Consider the following 14,588-nt stretch of genomic DNA (forward strand, 5'->3'; position numbering starts at 1 on the left):
GCCAATTTACAGAGGTGTTGCAGGTGTCAGTGGATGTGTGAGGTGCGCTAAAGCTGGTCAATGGCCCCATTATGAACCCGACACATTCAGAGAAGTAAAAAAAAATCCTAAGCTTCTAATTTGATTAAACTACCTAGTCTGTGTTTATGCATACAGCCATTCAACACACACTTTTTGTACACTTCTGGGGAAAAGAAACACATTTAGCCTCAACTTCAACCAACGTTTTCATCAGCATTACCCTACAGGTACAAACTCACAAAGCCGCAGATGCCTGCAAAGTTGCAGTTATTGCATTTTCTTGAAAATGTAACTCCAGAAAACAACACATAACAACAGAAAAAGTCTTTGTACATATCCAGCTTTGAAGAGAAAAAGGCAAAGAATATGCTGCATCATTAGCGGCTGTTAGAGATTGTTACTAATGCATCGCAGAGCTTTGAGCTAAATTCTGCAAACAAACCCACAGCAGAGTCGAGAAATGGGAAGGTTGGCAAGTTCCTAAGGGGAATTCAGCAAAACATTCTGTGTTACTTAAATGTGCTAATTATATGTATTATTAGTATTTTAACTTGAAAGTTAGTCTCTCATAACCAGATAGCCCTGTTCACATCTGTTGTCTGAGACTGAAGATGGTGCAGGTAGTACTTGTTCTGCTCTTTTCCAAAAAAATGTATTTAAGATACTGTTATTATATTACAGCAACAATCACTTCAGGGCTTTTTACATTGTAAGATGTTTAACATTATACTATTATAGAAGGAACCTAATAATACCTACTGAGCAAGCTGGAGCACAAGTCTCTTCCAGAAATCATGACCTAGTTTACTAAAAACAAAACAGGAAAATAAAAACAAAATGAAAAAAGAAAAACCTTGTCATGTAGAAACTATTTCTGCGTGCTATCGACGTCTGCCAACGCCTGTCTGTTTTCTGTAGCCATTAATGTTTACATCCTGTCACGCTGTCACTAGCATGAGCCTTTCATCTCAGTTAGGTGCAGTTTAACAAAGGAGACAATAGTTCCTACATGAAAAACCTTTGTGGATTTGGTTATTGTGTGTGTAGCCAGGTAATGACTCGTGGAAGAGACACTAATGTCGAGTTTTCTTGCTTAAGCAAGCACAAGGTAACTGGGTTTCATTATTCCATTATCGTTGTTTTTAAAAGAAGGCTGATATCTCTGTAGCCCACGTCTCCAAATTGGGTCAGCTCTAACCAAAATAATCTAGATGTATAAATACCACTACAGGCCAGACCAAAAATACAATCCTGTGCTCCTCTAGTGAACATGTGGAGGTTTCCTTGGGCAAAATACTGAAGCCTCACTTGGATATGCGCAGTGGATAAAGTGCCTAAAGTGCATAGAATAAAGAGAAGTATTAATGTGATTTTAAAAAGTGCTTAGGGTGCTCAGTAAGAGTTAAGGTACCAAAGAAATACTAGTCCATTTAGCAGTCACGTTAAGAGCTCTTTTCTAACTCTTGACGAAAAGGTCATACTTCTCAAATAATAAATCTTTGTCTTAAGAAATATTTTGGTTTCACAGTTATCATAAAAATAGGGTCTAGGTGATATTGAGGGTGCCTGACAAAGGAAAGAACTTCATGTTTTCTTCCATTACTAAGTGTACAAATGAAACAAAAGGGTTTTGTTTTGGATGTGATTGACATCATTGACTTTCCCCGCAATTTAGAACAGGTTTCAAATCAGTGTGTTAGTCATAATTATAAAGCATCAAGCAGAAAATCTTAAATAAAAATCACAATTTGCCATAAATCCCACGGTGATGCTAAACAAACGTATCAGGGGATTATTGGAATTCATCCTCTTGGAACCACAAATGGCATTTCAGCGACTGTCCAAACAGTTGTTACGATATTTCAGTCTGGACCAAAGTGGTAAAACGACCGAGCGTCATCATCACAGAGATAGAAATGTTAAGAAAGTTAAAATGATCATGTTGAGACTCTGAGGGTGTTTGAAACTTAAGTGCATGTGGTTTTTCCATTTCATTTGAAGTTTAATACCAGCATTCAACATCTTATAACAAAAACACCATGATGAAAAAGCACACACTGACTATGGAATACGGAGGGCTAATATGTAGGGAGGGCTTCTTTGTTATTGTCCGTCAGTCACAGCCAAGAAACTTAAGCTTCTCGGAGACGAGACTAAAAAGGAGCTTTCCCTGTCTGGTGTTGCTCTGTCATGATCCCCCTGCTGGCATCTTAGAGTTTCACTCAAATCTCCCTTTGAAAGTAATATTCAGTAGCATATTTCATTTCAGCTCGGGTAGGTTAGTGTTAAGCACCGAGCTCTCTAATCAAACCCGACAGTTAATTTTGGGGTCATTAGCCATCAGAAAGTTGACGATTAAACCTTATTATGTTGTTTTCCTTTTGATGTCGTGGGCCCTGAATTACAGATCTGTTCACTTCAATTCAATTTCACAATAACCAGGTGGCACCTCTGAAAGGTTAGTGCCAAAAAGTGTTACTCCAGTGCTACAGTTTTGGTCGCTGTTGTGCAAGATTGTGTTTCATCGTCAGAGTCAAAGTCGCTCACAGCCAGATGTGCGGGCGTGCTCCGTCAGTGTGGTAGAACTGCGCTCCACAAAAACAGCAGGCGTCTCCTTTTCACTCAAATGCTTATATCACTGCAGAACCAGTGGGTGAACCCGCATTTGATCAGTCGGTTAAAGGAGCAGAGATAATCACGGTGCCTCTGTCTGACACGACCAAAGCACTTTGTGTTTACGTGCTTGTGATGGAAACCAGTGCAGGGGGCTAAACTGTTTTTAATTTGACCAGTGAGGTTTTAGTTAGACAGAACTAAAGGGAAGGAGGGAGCGAGAGGAAGTAAAATGGGGCAGCAATGAATCCAAATGAAAGGTGCCTTGACGTTCTCAAATGGAGCTGATTATAAGCAAAACGTAACTGTTGCTGACCTGGCCAGCGGGGGTCCGAGATGTTAAGGTTGGACTGTCAGACATGACGAGGATTCTCTTGCCTGCCCCAAAAGGGGGAGGTCTTTGTTTATTTGGTTTAAGTTTCCTTCATCTTTCATTACCAATTATTAGAAAGGAGTCTAATTGCCTTGTTGTGAATAACTCTCCTTTTCTTTGTTGTGTCGGCTTGAGGGTCCATGACAGGCAACAAAGGCTTTGCTTTGTAGTTGTTCTTCCTCTTGACAGTGACCTCAAAATCAGAACAAGACATTTGAGGGTAAAACAAATTTGGCTTTGATTGTATTTCCCTGACTTTGCTTTGTTAACATCCTGGGGTGATCCAGAGATGACCTCAACCTGAGCACTGTGGCCAAATTGGAGCAAATGTAAAGCGACATCTAAAATATATAGCAGAGAGGTAACAGCAGTGTGATTTAACATTCTTCAGATTCTTTTTGTAAAGTATAAGAAATGAAACTGAAATCAGAAACCCCTCGTTCGGTAAAGTCCCATGAAACACAGCACATAATCTCCAGTCAAAAAAGCTCCTGCAGAGAAAGACTGTGCAGCAAAGTGTGAAATAAGGCATTGCTTAAAAAAAATGACTCTCGCTCAACTCTTCATGGCTGAGTAAATGTTTTAAAAAGTACTCAGAACCAACATCTGCTGCAATAATTAGATAAAGCCCATCCCATCCATCCTGACTGAGAGAAGGAACAGCAGCAGGAACAGAGCAGAGAGGCTCAGCAGCTAAAGAACAGGGTTACATGTCGAAACGGCAACCCGAAGGCTAACATTTATGCTGAGCTACAAGCAGACACAATCATCTCTGACTTCAGCCTTCAGGCAAATTTCATTCTGCTTCTCAATCTTCAGGAACCTGAAAAAGCAGGAGAAGTGGGATGGTACCCAAACAGCTCGTGGGCAGTCAGAGAAAACACAGATTTTATTATTTAAAAATTGAAATCTTTGAATTCAAATGCAAATCTATGGACTATAAACCATATCCTTTATGAGGAATACTTTTTTTAAAAAAATAGAATAGAAGATTATTGCCTCATTTTAGGTATTCCAGTAATGTTACTAAACAAACTATTTCTTTGTTTTGTTTTTTAGTTACATAAACAACCAAAGGACGAATAAACTCCACACACACACGACATTAAATGGTCTGTATTTGTATAGCGCTTTACTTGGTCCTAAGGACCCCAAAGCACTTTCCACTATGCACAATCATGCACCCATTCACACACTGGTGATGGCAAGCTACATTGTAGCCACAGCCACCCTGGGGCGCACTGACAGAGGCGAGGCTGCTGGACACTGGCGCCACCGGGCCCTCTGACCACCACCAGTAGGCAATGGGTGAAGTGTCTTGCCCAAGGACACAACGACCAAGACTGTCAGAGCCGGGGCTCGAACCGGCAACCTTCCAATTACAAGACAAATGCCCAACTCTTGAGCCACGATCGCCATTCCTATGTTTGTTCACAGTTAACAAGAGTCACTACTCCAACAGGATTGGTCAGAATTTGATTCAACTTACAAACAATGATCATATAAATAGGTCTTAATTCAAATAATGGTCAATTAAGTGTCACGTTTGTTGTTTTATAGGCAATAACCTGTGAATCATGGATCTGTCGGAACTGTCTACTCCGTCATTGATGTCCTCTGTTGTCAGTATTTTTGCACAAGCTAACGGGTTACTTGCTGTAGCTTGTTCAGAGGTTGAATGGATACGATCATGAGTTTATAAATCAGTTTAAATCAAAACAAACTGAGATGAAAAGCTGTGACATTATTTAACCACCGTCTACATAACACATACAAGCAGAGCCTGTCCCATTTGGTAATAGAACTTTGCCCCTCGAGATGGGAACGTGAGAAGAGAAAGACTGTGTATCCAACAGTCTATTTTCTTTTCTTTCTTGTGCTCCCAAGCACTTGTCAGTCATGGTGAAGGACAGCCTATCAATGGGTGAAAACGCAAGCTCAACAGTGCCTTGCAATCTTGGCAAGCTATCGTTGTTGAGCGATTAATAGAATCAATAGAAAAAATAACTAGCAATAGCAATAATAGCAATATCAGAGTTTAGTCAATTTTTCCTAGAGATGATCTCATCTCTCGCAAGTATTTTATTTCTCTCTCTGTCATCTCTAAGGTCCTGCAGTAATACATCACTGACATAGTGGTAAGAAAATTGACCCGCTCATACGTGACAAGCCAAAAAGACACTAAAGTTCAGCAGTTCAAAAGTCTTGATAAGAGATCAACAAGTGACCAGTCAGTTTTCTGGACATTAGGAACACAATCCTGGAAGATCCCTCAGACTTTATTGTGAGGGGACAGGGTTTCCATCTTTGTCTTTCCCTTTATGTTTATCAGCATGAGATGTAGCTTCCTGTGAGCACTTTTCTTACATTCCTTAATCTTTTTTGTGTTGACTGCAGACGATTCTACAGCAATATATTGGCCTATAAACTCATTATACTATTACAATCCTAAAACGGAGCACTTAAGCCTATGTCCTTTTTATATTTCTCCTTTAATTGCTCTCAGATCGTTTAACATTGCAAGCTGCTGGAAGACTGTTTAGCACATTTTTGCCTGTTAATTTAACAAAATGCATGACTGTAATTACATGTTGGATCTTCCCACATCTTAAAGATGCGATGCTAATAAGCATATTAACATGCCAGTTTTCCTTTCTGTCTTCAAATGAGTTATTTATATAATGCTTTTCCGGGATTAAATTTCACACACACAAACACACACTGAATGCTCTGCTCATATGACTGAAGTGCCATTGTATTTTTCCTAGTGTTACAGATTGATCGTCTTCATAAAATATCTCAGTCTGCTGACAGTAGACCTGTCCGTGGTTGTGGCTGGTTATATGCTGTTAATGCCATCTCATGCCCTTGTTTGACTTTTTAAGTTTCGTGTGACCTCTTCATCCGCCTTATCGGCCAGATAAGGAAAAGATAACTTGGCGATGTTAAACTTGCTTCCCAGCACAAGCCTCTGGTTCCATCCAAAGATAAGAAAATGCCCTTCAGCACCTCTAAAATGTACCAATTAGTACTTTTTCTTTTATTTAAACAAAAAATAAAAAATAAAAAATATTGATAAGTAAAAATGAATACTGCCTATTCTGCTCTTTTGGAAAATGTATTCATTGGAAGATCTACTGAATGGCTTTGAAAAAAAATGTTCATGCATCACATTTTTCCTCTCTTCTGGTGAAAGATGATATTGTATACTGTGCATTCATTCAACCTATTTTATGCCTTCTATTAATGACTGTCAGTGGCTGGAAACTGAATATTGGCCACTTGATGTGACAGAGCAGTAAAGTGTGATTTATGCTTCAGAGCTCTAATTGGCAGCATTTTCTCAGTCTCCAGGCTGCTCCACTCACATTTTTGATATATCTAAAAACCTTGGGAGATATATACTTGGCCTTAAACTGTGCTGGCTGCTCTCAGATAATTTATCTCTGTCTTGAGCTACCACTGAATAAAGAGCAGACCTGCTTCTGTGGCTGTATTTCTCTTCGGAAATATCGATTTACATAGTTCAGCAGAACAATGCCTCGATGGAATTTTTTTTTCTACATTTAGGAAGAAAAAACAATAAAAAGGTTATAGCTGTAGGCAACTTCGAAACAGCTCATATAATTTTACACCAAACTATATTTTTCCATCGATTTTATTATAATCTAAATATATTATGCTATAAAATGTTATGTAACACGATACCACGATATTTTTTTTGTTAATGTTGGAAATGACTGGACTTGTTTTTTCAGTGTGGCTCCATGGATGTCATTGTTGGTCTATCACAAATGTTTCAGAAACTGGAGTTCATTGCAGATATTGATGCCCCAGCATCCAGGGCCAGGGTATGATTTCTTTTACAAGTTCATGACCAGATGCCTGCAAATGTTCTATAAAACTGTTTCCATTTATCCAGATTTTCTTTGGAATCTGACAGCAGCTGGTTTGAAAGTTATTTATTTTGCATGTTTGGGGATAGTTATAACTAATATAGCATTGCTGTGACTGCCTGACAAAGTTATTAGCAAAGCTATGGCCAGTGGTATGATGTGACCCGCTCATTTACACAAAGCCAAGCCAAGAAGAACACCTCATTGCTGTGTGTTGTTAGCAAATCAGATTTTAAGCATCAAAAGTGAAAATACTCATTCTACAGAAAAATGTTCCATTGCCATGTCATATTGCATCTTTTTGTAGGCTTTCAGTGCATGTTAGATGCACTACTCTTGTTTTGTATTGTTCTTGTTCTGTTTGCTATTTATTCCCGATGTCTTTACGATTTATATTTCATATTTTTTACTCCTGCACAGCTGGCGTGGAGCACTCATAATTTCATCGTACATGTAGAATGACAATAAAGGGCTATTATATTCTATAATATATCTAAATAATGCATATTTAATGCACCCTTACAGTAAGATGATGTTAATTCATAGGATGGATTTTATGGGACAGAATGCTGTTTGACATGTAAAATGGGAGTTTGTTTTTCCAGTTTGTTTTTAATGATGGTTTCTGTTAGACTTCACTGCCCACTACAATACTCACCTTAAAATTAAGATTTAAAGATTTTTATCAGTTGATGTTTCTAGCTTTGAAATTTTAAAATCATGCTGAGTGCTTCTGCTGATATATTTTTAATTTTAAGTATTTTTTTTATTCTACATTGATCTCCTTTATATAACAATGGTGAAAAGGAAAATGTAAAGGATTGTGTGGTATGTTGGCGCTTGTTAAAATGAAGATGTGAACACGTTTTTCAGCTGATTTTTTTCTCCCAGCAGTGTTACTTTGAAGTTATGATCGATTATTTTGCCGGCGTGTTTAATGTAATTTTAATATAATATTCAGATCTCCTTTTTCACAGTGATAAAAAAGAGACTGCAAAGGTATGTTGGCATGTTGACCTGTGCTTGTAACAAAAAACATCTGTAAATATTAAAAGTCAAAGTTTATTAATAAAACGACTCATTGTTGCTTTGTGATTGAAAGTCTTGCTGCATCTTAAATAACAGTACATCACCAACATAAAAATGATTTAAAAGTGTCAGTGATTCCTTTTCACAGTTTAGTTTCATAGAATTTATTGTTCCCTCGCATTCATCCATATTACATGCTAACTCCCTCCTGAGTCACCTCCAGTAAACAGCATAAGTGGTAAATTCAGTGAGAGCTGTGAGTTTCTCAGTCCATAATCAGAATTATTCACAGCTCCCTATGTCACTGCTGTGTTATGCAAACATACAGCACATGCCTGATTCATAAATCGTTATACCGTATCTATAAGGAATGATCTTAACAGAGCAAGAAAATAAGTGAAACCATTTAGCTGTTTGGGGCAATATCGATTTGATTTGCTCTCTAAAAGGGGGAAATTTATGGATGCGAGGAGTCTTCTCCAGAGAGTGATATTAGTTTCCCTCAGGAGAAAAGGATACTGTCTGAGTGAGGCGTGAAGAATTGGGTCCAGATTCAGCAGCGTGGGCCCCTTCGTGAATGTATTACATGTTATTAAAGGAGAGAAAGTTGTTACAGGACTGTTTCTCTTGAAGGTAACCCAAAGCTATCCAATTCTGTGGTTGCTGGAAGAAAATGTACTTCTCGCAGTACACTAAGCTCCGGGACAGCTGACGACACTAAAACCCTTGTCTCAGTTTCTGCCTGCTTTTCTTCTTCACTCACCCTGAGCTGCTTTCGCAGCTACATCCATTCTCGTTTTCACAGAGCCCACAAATTTACTCTGGGAACAGATTGTCTGAGCAGAAGGGTTTTGGTTTTTTTTCCTGTTTAGCTGAATTTTTCAATGCAGTTATTTGCAAAGCTGAGTAGGCCTTTTATAATAAACAACATTAATAAATGGGCAGCGTTGGGGAGTAACGGAATACATGTACCGCCGTTACGTATTTAAAATACAAAATATGAGTAACTGTATTCCGTTACAGTTACCGGTTAAAAAGGTGGTATTCAGAATACAGTTACTTTGTTGAAATAAATGGATTACACTGCGGTACTTTCCTGTTTCATATTGTCGCGGGTCAGGACTGTTTGGGTTTTGTTTGACAGCTACGTTCTGTTGTTCCAGGCGGCAGCGTTACGGTTGCCATGGTTACAGGGCGACGCTCTCTCTCTCTCTCTCTCTCTCTCTGCGACTGTGTGTTTCCTGGGTGAGAGAGGCCTTTTCGTTGTTGTTGTTGTTGTTGTGCTAAGCTAACAGGCAGAATGCTACAAGCATAGCTCTAAAGAATGTAGCATCATGGGTAGTGTAGTCTGTGTTGCAGGGAGAATGGACTGCCATACACGTTATGTGTCTGTGAGCGCGAGGAGGGAGAAAAAGGGGAGTGGGAAAGGTACGAGCAGTCATCGAGCAAAAACGGGAGCTGGAAGCATGTAAATATAATAATAACCACTGCAGCCGAGAAGAGTGCCTGACGAGCCCAGTTGTAAGTAAGCTATTAAGACTCGACTGTACACCGTGTTCGTGTTTTCCTCCGAAAACAATAAGTTCCGTTGGAGCCTTTCAACGCCTCTCTCTGTTTCTCGCAAGAAAAGTTGACCCACACAACAAAGTAAAGATCTTTTTCGGCTACGAGCCAACAGGGACCCCGCCGTATTAGCCAGAGGTCCCTTTACTACAGTTTGGAGTCGCGGACCTTCAGTAATAGTAATAAATCACACAGCAATAGTACATTCACGTAGTTGTAAAAAGCATGATAATATATTAAGTAATCCAAAGTATTCAGAATACGTTACTGTCATTGAGTAACGTAACGGAATACGTTACAGAATACATTTTGGGGCATGTATTCTGTATTCTGTAATGGAATACATTTTAAAAGTAACCTTCCCAACCCTGTAAATGGGAAACATTGAGAATTCAACTTTTTGGAGCAGTTATTTGCTGTTAACAGTGGAGTGATGATATTTACTATTTATTGGTTAAAATACGAGCGGCAGAAATGGGCTTCCTCCGAAGAGTGGCTGGCCTTCCCCTTAGAGATAGGGTGAGAAATACGGCCATTCGGGAGGGGCTCAGAGTAGAACCGCTGCTCTTCCACTTCGAAAGGAGCCAGTTTAGGTGGTTTGGCCATCTGACAACGATGCCTCCTGGGTGCTTCCTGGGTGAGGTTTTCCCGGCATGTCCCAGGACATGCTGGAGAGATTATATCTCTCGGCTGGCCTGGGAACGCCTTGGTGTTCCCCCAGACAAGCTGGAGGAGGTGGCTTGGGAGAGGGAGGTCTGGGATTCTCTGCTTGGGCTGCTGCCCCCGCGACCCGGCCCCGGATAAGTGGAAGAAAATGGATGGATGGTTAAAATAGATTTTAAAAATGCATAGCTAATAAACGGCTTTGGATTTGGATTCTTATTAGATATTTAAAGATGGCTAAATACTGTTTGGTGCATCTATAAACTTTATTTAAAAACCTTTTATAATGTTGAAATTTATCTTTCTAAAACCTATTTTAAATATTTAGCATTTTTTATTCTCTTAAGACTTTTCAGGTCACCTACAATTTTTAGTCTTTTGGTCCACATCTACCCCTTTATATCAAATTTCCACTGATTTGGCATATCCAAATCTTACAACAGAACAAGTTAAGGTATGTTAAACAGACTTGATTTGAAAGGTGACATCTTTTGTTTCCTGAAACTAGACAAAAATACCTGTCTATTACCCTTTTTATTTTATTTTATAACTTTTCACTGCAATTTTAAATATTTTATGAAGCCCAAAAAGAGAATGCAAGTCAGGGAGGACAACTTAAGGATTTTGGTTGTCCCAAAATCTCGGCTAAAACATAGAGGAGAACGAGCCTTTTCAATTATGGCTCCCAAACTTTGGAATACGCTGCCTTTAAATATTAGACAGGCATCTTAGTTTCCTGTTTTTAAGTCGCTTTTGAAAACACATCTTTTTTCGATAGCGTTTAGACTGGTGTGAGTTGATATGCTTATTATGTGTATTATTATGTGTTTATGTGGGTGTCAGTGGTTTTTATCTTGTGTTTTACCCCTTTGTTTCTGTACAGCACTTTGGGCAACTTTTTGTTTTTAAATGTGATATATAAATAAATTGGATTTGGATTTGAATAAACAAAATAAGCCAAACAGAGAGATAGCCGAAACAAAAAAGAAGAAAACAATTTCACACCATCGAACCAAGTTAAGAACACCTCTGAGGAGGTAGGCATGCCATTGTCAAGATCTATAATCAAAAGACAATCTAATGCTTGGAAATAAGAGGGTTTATGACAAAGTGAAAAACACTGCATGCTTTACCAGGTAACATCTATACAAACCTGTCCAAACCTCTGGACAGAGCAAAACAAGATTAACTTGTACCAGAAAAATTGATGAAGAACTAAAGAAACTACTGATGATCCAAAGCATACCACATTATCTGTCAAATACAATAGCAGTAATGCTATGGCATGGGTCTGTATAGCTGCCAATGGAACAAGTGATTATTGATGATGTGACTGCTGATAGAAGTAACAGGCTGAATTCTGATGTGTATGAGGATATTCTCTCGGCTCAGATTCAGTCAAATGCAGCAAAATTATTGGATGGTGCTTCACACTGCAAACAGATAATGATCCAATGCTATTGCAAAAGTAATCAGAGTGTTTCCAAGGCAAAGAAATTGGATATTATCAAATGGCCAAGTCAAGTCACCTGGCTTGATTTCAACCCAACAGAGCATGCTTTGCAATTACTGCAAAGTGGACAAAAGTGGAGAAAGAACCGCAAACACGAAGCACCAGTAGGTGGCTGCAGTGAAGACTTAGCGGAACATCGCAAGGGAGGAAAAGCAGTATTTAATAATGGCCTCGGTTTCTAGACTTTTAAAAACATTCCTTATGTTTAAAAGGATGTTGGTCTGTCCAGATGCGTTTGACCCTCTAAAAATGGAAGGACTTACAATTAAAAACGGATTCAAAATTGATAAAAATTCAAAATTATAAAGTTACAAAAATTGCAAAATTACAAAAGTTGTGTCTCTGTTGAACAAAGTATGATTACTGTGACTGTACAGGGAGTGCAGAATTATTAGGCAAGTTGTATTTTTGAGGAATAATTTTATTATTGAACAACAACCATGTTCTCAATGAACCCAAAACACTCATTAATATCAAAGCTGAATGTTTTTGGAAGTAGTTTTTAGTTTGTTTTTAGTTTTAGCTATTTTAGGGGGATATCTGTGTGTGCAGGTGACTATTACTGTGCATAATTATTAGGCAACTTAACAAAAAACAAATATATACCCATTTCAATTATTTATTTTTACCAGTAAAACCAATATAACATCTCCACATTCACAAATATACATTTCTGACATTCAAAAACAAAACAAAAACAAATCAGCGACCAATATAGCCACCTTTCTTTGCAAGGACATTCAAAAGCCTGCCATCCATGGATTCTGTCAGTGTTTTGATCTGTTCACCATCAACATTGCGTGCAGCAGCAACCACAGCCTCCCAGACACTGTTCAGAGAGGTGTACTGTTTTCCCTCCTTGTAACTCTCACATTTGATGATGGACCACAGGTTCTCAATGGGGTTCAGATCAGGTGAACAAGGTGGCCATGTCATTAGTTTTTCTTCTTTTATACCCTTTCTTGCCAGCCACGCTGTGGAGTACTTGGACGCGTGTGATGGAGCATTGTCCTGCATGAAAATCATGTTTTTCTTGAAGGATGCAGACTTCTTCCTGTACCACTGCTTGAAGAAGGTGTCTTCCAGAAACTGGCAGTAGGACTGGGAGTTGAGCTTGACTCCATCCTCAACCCGAAAAGGCCCCACAAGCTCATCTTTGATGATACCAGCCCAAACCAGTACTCCACCTCCACCTTGCTGGCGTCTGAGTTGGACTGGAGCTCTCTGCCCTTTACCAATCCAGCCACGGGCCCATCCATCTGGCCCATCAAGACTCACTCTCATTTCATCAGTCCATAAAACCTTAGAAAAACCAGTCTTGAGATATTTCTTGGCCCAGTCTTGACGTTTCAGCTTGTGTGTCTTGTTCAGTGGTGGTCGTCTTTCAGCCTTTCTTACCTTGGCCATGTCTCTGAGTATTGCACACCTTGTGCTTTTGGGCACTCCAGTGATGTTGCAGCTCTGAAATATGGCCAAACTGGTGGCAAGTGGCATCTTGGCAGCTGCACGCTTGACTTTTCTCAGTTCATGGGCAGTTATTTTGCGCCTTGGTTTTTCCACACGCTTCTTGCGACCCTGTTGACTATTTTGAATGAAACGCTTGATTGTTCAATGATCACGCTTCAGAAGCTTTGCAATTTTGAGAGTGCGGCATCCCTCTGCAAGATATCTCACTATTTTTGACTTTTCTGTGCCTGTCAAGTCCTTCTTTTGACCCATTTTGCCAAAGGAAAGGACGTTGCCTAATAATTATGCACACCTGATATAGGGTGTTCATGTCATTAGACCACACCCCTTCTCATTACAGAGATGCACATCACCTAATATGCTTAATTGGTAGTAGGCTTTCGAGCCTATACAGCTTGGAGTAAGACAACATGCATGAAGAGGATGATGTGGACAAAATACTCATTTGCCTAATAATTCTGCACTCCCTGTATGTGGACATCAGCTGCTGGTTACAACCTAAAATTATTTACAGATTTTAATGTCAGCAAAAAAAAAACAAACCACAATTTTCAACTTTACAAAATTAATTAAAAATTTAACATCAACCAGATATTTACTGTGGTTTTGTGTATGAAGTGACAACCCTAACCCTAGGCAAGTTATGCAACTACATTTTTTCCAACAGTTAGAAACTGCTTTTCCTATTATTGCAACACCATATAAATGCGTAATTATGTGTGAAGTCTTTCTATTTTTATATTAATGGATTTCACTTAAGACTAGCTATCTAACTGCACAGGGGAAAAACAGGTTTCATAACAGTCTGCCTGCAGCAAACCTTTTAAGACTTTAGACTAAAAGTTCATTTAGTGTTATTATACGAGCAGACTCCCAGTTGTAAAGGAACTGTTAAACTATTTCTCTTTCAATGTGTAATTTTAAATGTTAAATAATATCTAGAGGTGTCAAGAAAAATGTGTACCCCCTTAATACCTGGTGAAGGTGGTCATGTTTTACATTCAACAGTGACAAATTTGAGCAATCTTTTAAGATTGCTCAAGAAAAGGCATGTTACCATTGTGCTTCCCGTTTCTTTTGTGTCTGTGTGTGTAGTGTTGAAGTAATTCAACACAAAAAATTGTATGGATTAAAATAGAAGTCATATAGTTATGCACTGTAGAATTACTGTGCACTATGTCATTATATGGACTGGAAAAGTTATAATAGAGTAGAGGAGTATTTAAGTTTTTGCAAATATATTTAATGTGTTTAATAATAAAAAACAAAACTGGTGCATGCGCCTGGTTAGTAGTTGACCCTGTCCAAGGCTATAATTATCCTCTGTTGCCTTTATTTGACAGCTGTACTTGGATCAAATGCTTTACCCACCCAGACAGTTGTTTAGATCTTTTTTCTTTTGGGGTCAACCGCTTTTCAGGTTTTGCGGCGCTATGCTGGAATTACTGTA

Source organism: Astatotilapia calliptera, chromosome 23, assembly GCF_964374335.1.
Source record: "Astatotilapia calliptera chromosome 23, fAstCal68.1, whole genome shotgun sequence".
In the NCBI taxonomy this organism is placed as follows: domain Eukaryota; kingdom Metazoa; phylum Chordata; class Actinopteri; order Cichliformes; family Cichlidae; genus Astatotilapia; species Astatotilapia calliptera.